The sequence below is a fragment of the Somniosus microcephalus genome, chromosome 16, assembly GCF_052327205.1.
Source record: "Somniosus microcephalus isolate GS21.2 chromosome 16, FLI_Smic_1.0, whole genome shotgun sequence".
Taxonomy (NCBI): domain Eukaryota; kingdom Metazoa; phylum Chordata; class Chondrichthyes; order Squaliformes; family Somniosidae; genus Somniosus; species Somniosus microcephalus.
In genome coordinates, this window is record NC_141002.1 from 71442464 (window position 1) to 71452353 (window position 9890).

The window sequence follows — 9890 nt, forward strand, 5'->3', positions numbered from 1 at the left end:
TCGTCCTCACCACCGACGCATCGGACTACGCAGTCGGTGCCGTGCAACAGCAGTGGGTGAACGGGACGTGGCAGCCATTGGCATTCTTCAGCCGTCAACTACGGCAGAACGAGAGAGCATACAGCACGTTTGACCGGGAGTTGCTCGCCCTTTTTCTGGCCATCCGCCATTTTCGGTTCCTTCTGGAAGGACATCCTCTCACCGCCTTTGTGGACCATAAGCCGCTGACCTTTGCAATGTCCAAGACCGCCGAACCATGGTCAGCCCGACAGCAGCGTCAACTGACCTACATATCCGAATTCACCACGGATATACGGCACGTGGCCGGTAAGGACAACCTGCTGGCAGACTGCCTCTCTCGCGCGTTCGTCAATACGGTTCATTTGGGCATCGACTACGCCCTCATGGCAGCGGACCAAGCCTCAGACCCGGAAGTCCAAGCTTACAGAACGGCCATCACTGGCCTCCAGTTGGCCGACGTCAAGTTCCATTCGGCAGGCACCACGCTGTTGTGTGACGTCTCCGTACAGGATCCTTGCCCTGCTGTGCCGGTCGTCTGGCGCCGCAAAGTGTTCGACGCCATACGTGCGTTGTCACACCCTGGAATAAAGGCCTCTCAGAAACTGATGTCAGCGAAATTTGTATGGCATGGCATGCATAAAGATGTCCGCGACTGGGCCAACACCTGCGTGATCTGCCAAAGGGCCAAGGTACAGCGCCACATCAAAGCTCTGTTGGCCACCTTCACAGTTCCGGAGCGACGTTTTGACCATGTCAACGTGGACCTGGTAGGACCACTCCCACCCTCCCATGGTTTTTCACACACCCTGACCATGGTTGACCGCACCACCAGATGGCCAGAGGCGGTCCCCCTGTCATCCACTACTTCGGCGGACGTGGCCAGGGCGTTCATTTCCTCCTGGATCGCCCGTTTTGGAGTGCCCACAGATATTTCGTCGGACAGGGGACCGCAGTTTTCCTCTGAACTCTGGAATGCAGTGGCCCAAGGACTCGGTGTCAAATTACACTGCACCACAGCCTACCACCCACAGGCAAATGGCCTCTGCGAGCGCTTCCACCGCTCAATGAAAGCCGCCCTGAGGGCCAGCCTCCAGGACGCTGGATGGGCAGACAAGCTACCGTGGGTCCTGTTGGGCCTTCGCACGGCCCCCAAAGAAGACCTTCACTCTTCCTCAGCAGAAGTCGTGTATGGTCAGCTGCTGCGAGTCCCAGGGGACTTCTACCAACATCGACGGAGCCCTAGTCCGCGTCTGCCCAGCTTGCTAGTCACGAAGAGGTGGCCAGATGTTTCGCACCGGTGCCCACTACGCACCACGGGCTGCAGAGGTCACACGTTCCCACGGAGCTTCACAAGGCTGAATAGTTTTTATTCGCCATGACGCACATAGGGATCCGCTCAAGGCCCCATATACTGGTCCTTCCCACGTGTTGGAAGCAGGGGACAAAACCTTCACGGTAGATGTCGGTGGTAAACCGGACTACATTTCGGTCGACCGCTTAAAGCCAGCACATTTGGACCTCGACCGCCCCGTCGAGACAGCACAACCGCCGAGACGGGGTCGGCCTCCCATCGTCGTTACGGCGGACCAAGTGCGACCACCCGCCAGACCGCCAGCCGCCCTGCAGCCTCCGCCTCGAGAGTACAGGAGTCATTCTGACAGGCTCGTCAGACCCCCTCACCATTTGACTTTGTCCGTTAAAGTGAATTCTGGGGGGGCGCATGTGGCAGAACTCTGACTCTGGCTAACTGTACATAATTCTCTTTAATGATGTTCTAACACCAGCCTAAACCTATACCATTGTGTTAGACATTACTGTGTTTTGTATATAGAGTTTGCATGTATGGGGCGTGGCCCCTTTAAGAGCGCGGGAAAACGCGGGCAAACGCGATGACGTCACGTCGCAAACCACGGGACTGCCCAGGCAGTCCTCGTGGCATCTCCGTTGAGTAAAGACCTGTTTAATTGTTCTCTGGTGTCGATCTCAGTTATTCGTAGGAATTCGTTAATTCCTATAACCTCACATTTATCTGTGTTGAACTTAATTTGCCATTTATATGCCCATTCTGCAAGTTTATTAATGTCCTCTTGTAATTTGTTGCAGTCCTCCTCAGTACTGACTATCCCCCCAATTTGGTGTCAACCGTGAATTTAGAAATTGTGCTTTTGATTCCAAAGTCTAAATCATTAATATAAATTGTGAACAACAGTGGTCCCAGCACTGATCCTCGTGGAACACCACTGCCCACCTTCTGCCATTGTGAATAGCTACCTTTTAGCCCTACTCTCTGCTTTCTGTCTTGAAGCCAGCTAACAATCCATTCTGATTCTTGTCCCCTGACTCTGCATTTTCTGACCTTCTTCATCAGTCTATTATGGGGTTCTTTATTGAAGGCCTTTTGAAAATCCAGATAAATTACATCTACTTCATTACCATTGTCTACTCTCTCTGTTATCTCTTCAACTAATTCAATGAGGTTGGTCAAGCAAGACTTTCACTTTTGAAATCCATGCTGACTATTCATTATAAAATTTTTGGTTTCTAGATGTTCTGTTTTCTCCTTTAGTAGGAATTCCATTATTTTTCGTACCACCGACGTTAAGCTGACTGGTCTATAATTCTCTGTACATGTTCTATCTCCCTGTTTAAATATTGGTATTATGTTAGCTATCCACCAGTCCTCTGGCACTACACCTTTTTCTAACGAATTATTAAATATGTGTAGTATGCCTCTGCTATCTCTTCCCTAGATTCTTTTAAAATGCATGGATGCAATCCATCCAGACCAGGGGTTTCATCCTCTTTGAGTTTGATTTGTTTATTTAGTTTATCCCCTCTTTTTATTTTAAATGCACTTAGCTCATTACTAATCTCATCATCCAATGTCATGTCCACCTGTTCTGTCTCCCTGGTAAATACTGAAGCAAAATTATGATTTAATATTTCTGCCATCTCTCTATCGTTACCTGTGGTATTGTCCTGTCGATCCCTTAATGGCCCTATTCCCATCCCAACCTTCCTTTTTTATTGATGTGCCTGTAAAATATGTTACTGTTTTGTTTTATGCTCCTTGATAATTTAATTTCATAGTTCCTCTTTGCCTTCCTAATTTTTTTTGACTTCTCCCTTAATCTTTTCGTATTCTCCCCTATCATGCACTCCGCTGCTGTCTATGCACTTAATGTATGCCTCTTTCCTTACCCTCAATCGTTCCCTTATGGCTTTATTCATCCATGGAGTCTCATTAGTGTTTAGTTTGTTCTTTCCTTTTAGCAGAATATATTTTTCCTGCACTCTGTTGAACACCATTTTAAATGTTTCCCATTGCTGTTCTATATCATTTTGTGCCAATATTGTTGCTCTTTTTATTTTCCCATGTTCTATTCTCAGCCCCTCAAAATCAGCTTTTCTCCAATCTATTACCCTGGTTTTTGTCATACTTATGTCCTTCTCAATTATCATCTTAAAGCATATCATATGATGGTCACTATATTCCCCTACTTTTACTTCTCTTATCTGCTCTGGTTCATTGCCCATTACTAGATCCAATAGCGAATCCTCCCTTGTTGGGCTTTTTACATACTGGGTTAGAAAGCAGTCCTGTACACATTGTAGGAACTCCATTCCCTTATCCCCTTTACCTACCTCTTCTGTCCAATTAATATCGGGGTAATTGAAATCACCCATGATTATTATTCTATGTTTTTTACTAATTTTCCTAATTTGTCTGCATATTTCTTCCTCCACCTCCCTTCCACTATTAGGTGGTCTAGTCTACACCTATTGGTGTGATTGATCCTTTATTATCTTTTATCTCTATCCATACAAGGCTACGGACCAAGTGCTGGAAAATGTAATTAGAATAGATAGGCCTTGATGGCCGGCGTGGCAACAATGGGCCAAAGGGCCTTTTTCTGTGCTGTATAACTCTATGACTCTATATGGATTATATTTTTGTCTTGCTGGTAGCTGCGTCATATTTTTCTACTGCCATTATGTTATCCCTAATAAGTGCCGCTACTCCACCTCCCCTTTTTCCTTCTCTATCTTTTCTAAATATGTTATACCCTGCAATGTTTAATTCCCAGTCTTGATTTTTCTGTAGCCATGTCTCAGTAATCCCGACTATGCATGATTGCCTCCAGCTCCCCTGTTTTATTATGTACACTGTGTGCATTGCTGTACAGACAGTTTAGCTAATTTTTAATAGGATTTCCTATTACAGGTAGACTATCCTTTATCCGAACTTCCGAAAACCGAAACCCTCTAAAAACCGAAGGTTTTTTCGTTCAGCGTAAGTCGTGCGCACGACATGACCAGAGTGGCGCACGACTTACGCTGAGCAGGGCAGAGGGTCACTGAGTTCCCTCCTGGGTAGGAGATTGCAGGCCGAGCCGGGCAGTTGTGAAGGAGGTATACCGGGAGAGTGAACCCAACAATACAGCGGCCCGTCCGATAGCTGCAGCGGCCTGTCCGATATTCTTTTCTCCCCCCGACCCCCCACCGAACCCCACCCTTTCGGATAAGGGATAGTGTACCAGCCTTTATCCGCACTTCCGAAAACAGAAAACCTCTGAAAACCGAAAGTGTTTTCGTTCAGCGTAAGTCGTGCGCACGACCCCGACCCCCGCTGACCCCGACCCCCGCTGACCCCCACCCCGACCCCCTGCCGACCCGACCCCCGCCGACCCCACCCTGACCCCCGCCGACCCCACCCTGACCCCCGCCGACCCCCGACCCCCCGCCTACCCCCGACCCCCCGCCGACCCCCACCCCCGACAAATTTCCCAGTCTTATAAAATACCTTCTGAAATCCGAAATTTTCCGAAAACCGAAACACGGCTGGTCCCGAGGTTTTCGGATAAAGGATAGTCTACCTGTACTTTACTTTTAACCATCTTTTTAAACTCCTGTTCTATAACTCTATTTATTCCCTGCCCATCAATATCCTCCCTCACTTTATTCTTTCCTGTGCTCTCTTTTCCTGTTTTGTTTATATTTAGGCTGGTTACTTTTCTTGTAGATCCCTCCCCCCATCTTACTAGTTTAAAGCCTTTGCCACCTCCCTATTTACCCTTTCTGCTAGGGCACAGGTCCCATCCCGGTTCAGGTGGAACCCGTCCCATCGGTACAGCTCCTTCCTGTCTCAGAACTGGTGCTAGTGCCCATGAAAAGTAACCCCTCTTTCCCACACCAGCCCTTTAGCCATGTGTTAATTCTCCTGATCTGTCTGCTTCTATGCCAATTTGCACATGGCTCGTGCAATAATCCAGAGATTATTACCCTCGAGGTCCTGCTCTTTAATTTAGAGCCTAACTCCGGATACTCTTTCAGCAGGACCTCCTCCCTGTTCCTACCCATGTCGTTTGTTCCAACATGGACCACGACAACTGGATTTACCTACTCCCTTTCCAAGTTGCTCTCCAGCTGCCGCGAGATAGCCCTTACCCTGGTAGGCAACACACCCTTCGGGATTCTCATTCTTGGCTGCAGAGGACGCTATCTATCTCCCTAATTATAGAGTCCCCTATCACTATCACATTTCTGCTCTGCTCTTCCCCACCTTAGACAGCCTTCTGAGCCACTGTGCCTTGGTCTGCATTGTGGCTGTCCTCCCTGCAGTCTTTCTCCTTGTTCTCACAGGTAGTGAGTACGTCGTACTTGTTGGTCAGGACCAGTGTCTGCAGGACCTCATTCTCAACCTCTCCTAAATCCCTGCTACTCGGCTCCCTAACAGTCATACCCTCCCTTTCCTGAACCTGTGCTTTCCTCTGGGGTATGACTGTTTTCTGGATAAAACTGTCCAGAAATTCCTCCCCCTCCCATATGTGTCGGAGTGTCTCCAACTCACACTCCAGTTCAATGACTCTGAGTTGGAGAGATTCGAGATGGAGCCATCTCCTGCAGACGTGTTCGCTCGGGACAGTCGCGCTGTCCACAAACTCCCACAACTGCAGTCCAGACACACAACCTGCCCTGCCATATCTTAGTCTAGCTTTATTTTATTTATTTAATAAGTTAAAGTCTTTATTCAATGATTATTTATAGTTATATTAATTAATTTAACTAGTTATGGTATAAATTTAATACAGTATGTTATAGTTTCCCACGCCTAGTTCAAACCACTGTCCTAGGTTAGAGAGAAATGAGAGAAAAAAAACCTTAATACTCACCAACCAATCACCTACCTGCTGTCCTGTGACATCACTCCTTGTTTTTTGGATGTCAACAAAGGTTCCACCGCCGCTGATACCTCCTCCAATTAGGCACTTCCCCCTCTTCTCCGAATTCCCAATTAAAACACTCAGTTTAAGTGCACTCCATTTAATGCCACTTTGTGCAGACTGCTCTGTGCTCTGCAGACCTGTTCACTTTTTTTTGTTTTCATTTATGGGCTGTGGGTGTCGCTGGCAAGGCCAGCATTTATTGCCCATCCCTTAATTGCCCTTGAGAAGGTGGTGGTGAGCTGCCTTCTTGAACCGCTGCAGTCCGTGTGGTGAATGTACTCCCACAGTGCTGTTAGGTAGGGAGTTCCAGGATTTTGACCCAGCGACGATGAAGGATCGGCGATATACTTCTAAGTCAGGATCGTGTGTGACTTGAAGGGGAACTTGGAGGTGGTGGTGTTCCCATGCGCCTGCTGCCCTTGTCCTTCTAGGTGGAGGAGGTCGCAGGTTTGGGAGGTGCTGCCGAAGAAGCCTTGGCGAGTTGCTGCAGTGCATCTTGTAGATGGTGCACACTGCAGCCACGCTATGGCAGTGGTGGAGGGAGTGAATGTTTAAGGTGGTGGATGGGGTGCCAATCAAGCGGGCTGTTTTGTCTTGGATGGTGTCGAGCTTCTTGAGTGTTGTTGGAGCTGCACTCATCCAGGCAAGTAGAGAGTATTCCATCACACTCTTTACTTGTGCCTTGTAGATGGTGGAAAGGCTTTGGGGAGTCAGGAGGTGAGACATTTGCCGCAGAATACCTAGCATCTGACCTGCTCTTGTTGCCACAGTATTTATGTGGCTGGTCCAGTTAAGCTTCTGGTCAATGGTGATCCCCAGGATGTTGATGGTGGGGGATTTGGCAATGGTAATGCTGTTGAATGTCAAGGGGCAGTGATTGGACTCTCGCTTTTTGGAGATAGTCATTGCCTGGCACTTGTGTGGCGTGAATGTTGCCTGCCACTTATCAGCCCAAGCCTGAACGTCATCCAGGTCTTGTTGCATACGGGCATGGACTGCTCATTATCTGAGGAGTTGTGAATGGTACTGAACACTCTGCAGTCATCAGTGAACTTCCCCATTTCTGACCTTGTGTTGGAGGGAAGGTCATTGATGAAGCAGCTGAAGATGGTTGGGCCTAGGACACTGCCCTGAGGAACTCCTGCAGTGATGTCCTAGGGCTGTGATGATTGACCTTCAACCACTACAACCATCTTCCTTTGTGCTAGGTTTGGCTCCAGTCAGTGGAGCGTTTTTCCCCTGATTCCCATTGACTTCAGTTTTACTAGGGCTCCTTTGTGCCACACTCAGTCAAATGCTGCCTTGATGTTAAGGGCAGTCACTCTCATCTCACCTCTTTATGGGACAAGTAAAGAAACAAAAGATGGGTTTGGAAGTGTAAATGGGAATAGCAGAATCATTACCAACAGCTGCTGTCCAAGAAAATGGGGGCAGTGGTTTGATCTGAAATTAATGAACTCAGTGTTGAGTCCGGAAGACTGTAAAGTGCCTAATCGAAAGATGAGGTGCTGTTCCTTGAGCTAATGTTGAGCTTCATTGGGACTTTTGTCATTTAATTTCTCCTGCCTTCCATCCTATCACAGACCTTCCCTTTTGTTCTTTCCTCCCCTCACCCGCCACCCTTTCCCTGCCTCTGTACTTGCTTAAAATCTGTTACATCTCTAACTTTTCCCAGTTCTGATGAAAGGTCATCGACCTGAAACATTAACTTTGTTTCTCTCTCCACAGATGCTGCCTGACCTGCTGAGTATTTTCAGCATTTTCTGTTTTTATTTCAGATTTCCAGCATCCGCAGTATTTTGCTTTTGAAATAATGAGAGACTTAATTAAAGACGTGCCATTGCATAGTGATTCATGAGTATCAGAGTACTTTAATCAGTTAATAAGTTGGGGAAACAGTTACTATTGCAAAGGAAAACATCTGGACATACATCATCTTTTTAAATTAGTACGAATGATACAGAAACAAAGACGGACTTACAATTAAAGATTTCACTTGGTAGAATAGCAATTATACGGAACAAGAGTGAAACTATCAATAAGATAATGAAGTAAGGGAGTTATACTTGTTAGCCCAACTGAAAAAGAGCTTGTTATGTAAGGAAAACTAAAGTTATTTATAAGGGATAAATCAATTAAATTCTCCTTATATGAAAGAAAGACTTGCATCTATATAGCGTCTTTCACGACCTCAGGATGTCCCAAAGCGCTTTACAGCCAATTAAGTACTTTTGAAGTGTAGTCACTGTTGTAATGTAGGAAATGGGACAGCCTATTTGCGCACAGCAAGCTCCCACAAACTGCAATGTGATAATGACCAGATAATCTGTTTTAGTGATGTTGATTGTTAGGGATAAATATTGGCCAGGACACCAGGGATAACTCTTTTTCAAAATAGTGCCATGGGATCTTTTACGTCCACCTGAGAGAGCAGACGGGGCCTCAGTTTAAAGTTTCATCCGAAAGATGGCACACTTTAACTTTGAGATAATTATGTACTGGAAACTTTGGTTTATCCGGAGGTTGTGTGGCCGGAAACTTTGCTCTAACAGCAGAAATCAGCAGCCGTTTTAGTTCGTTTTTTTTCTTCTCCTAGCATTCTGTTAACAGGCAGGCTCTGGAAACCGTCTTTGGAGCTTCGCAACAGCTTCAGAGACGCTTCAAGGTACGGGCCGAGTGTTTACAAGCTGTTGCTGAGCAACAGTGTTTGTTGTCAAATACAGAGATTTTCATCTCCGTATGCTTCAACGTTGACTTTGCATGTCCGGCACTTTTGATAGATCGGCAACACGCCGGTCCCGTCGGTGCCGGATATCAGAACTTTTCCTGTAATGCTGAATTGTGTGGATTGTCACACAGAGGGAGTGGGAGTAATGTATAAAAAATGGCAGTTTGTAATGAGCATTTGGACTCGTAAAGGCCTAAGATAATGAACTCAGAACTGTACCACGTTACGATCCACAACCAAATCATTAGGTGCAGTTGTATGATCCTTGAAGTGGGTCTTTAAGTACTATGGCATGTACTGTATGCTTAATAAACCTATGACCCTTGACTTCAATATTCAAGCGCCTTATTGAAAACCTTATGCTAACCCATTTAGTTTTCAGGAACCTCATTACACTGCTGATGGCCTGCAATCTCTAAGAGGGAGTTTGTGATAAAGTTTGTCTCCAGCAGAGTTGTAGCTCGGATAACATCATCAAATACCACACATTTTTTTTACCTTAATTAACTCAATAAGGATTTGAAAAGTTCAGAAGGTCCTTTATCTCTAGCAATGATTTGGACAGTTTGGGTGATTGGGCAGATGCATGGCAGATGCAGTATAATGTGGATAAATGCGAGGTTATCCACTTTGGTGGCAAAAACAGGAAGGCAAATTATTATCTGAACGGCAATAGATTGGGAGAAGGGGAAGTGCAATGAGACCTGGGTGTCCTTGTGCACCAGTCGCTGAAGGTAAGCATGCAGGTGCAGCAGGCGGTTAAGAAGGCAAATGGTATGTTGGCCTTTGTAACGAGAGGGTTCGAGTACAGGAACAAGGATGTCTTGCTGCAGTTGTACAGGGCCTTGGTGAGACCACAGCTTGAGTATTGTGTGCAGTTTTGGTCGCCTTACCTGAGGAAGGATGTTCTTGCC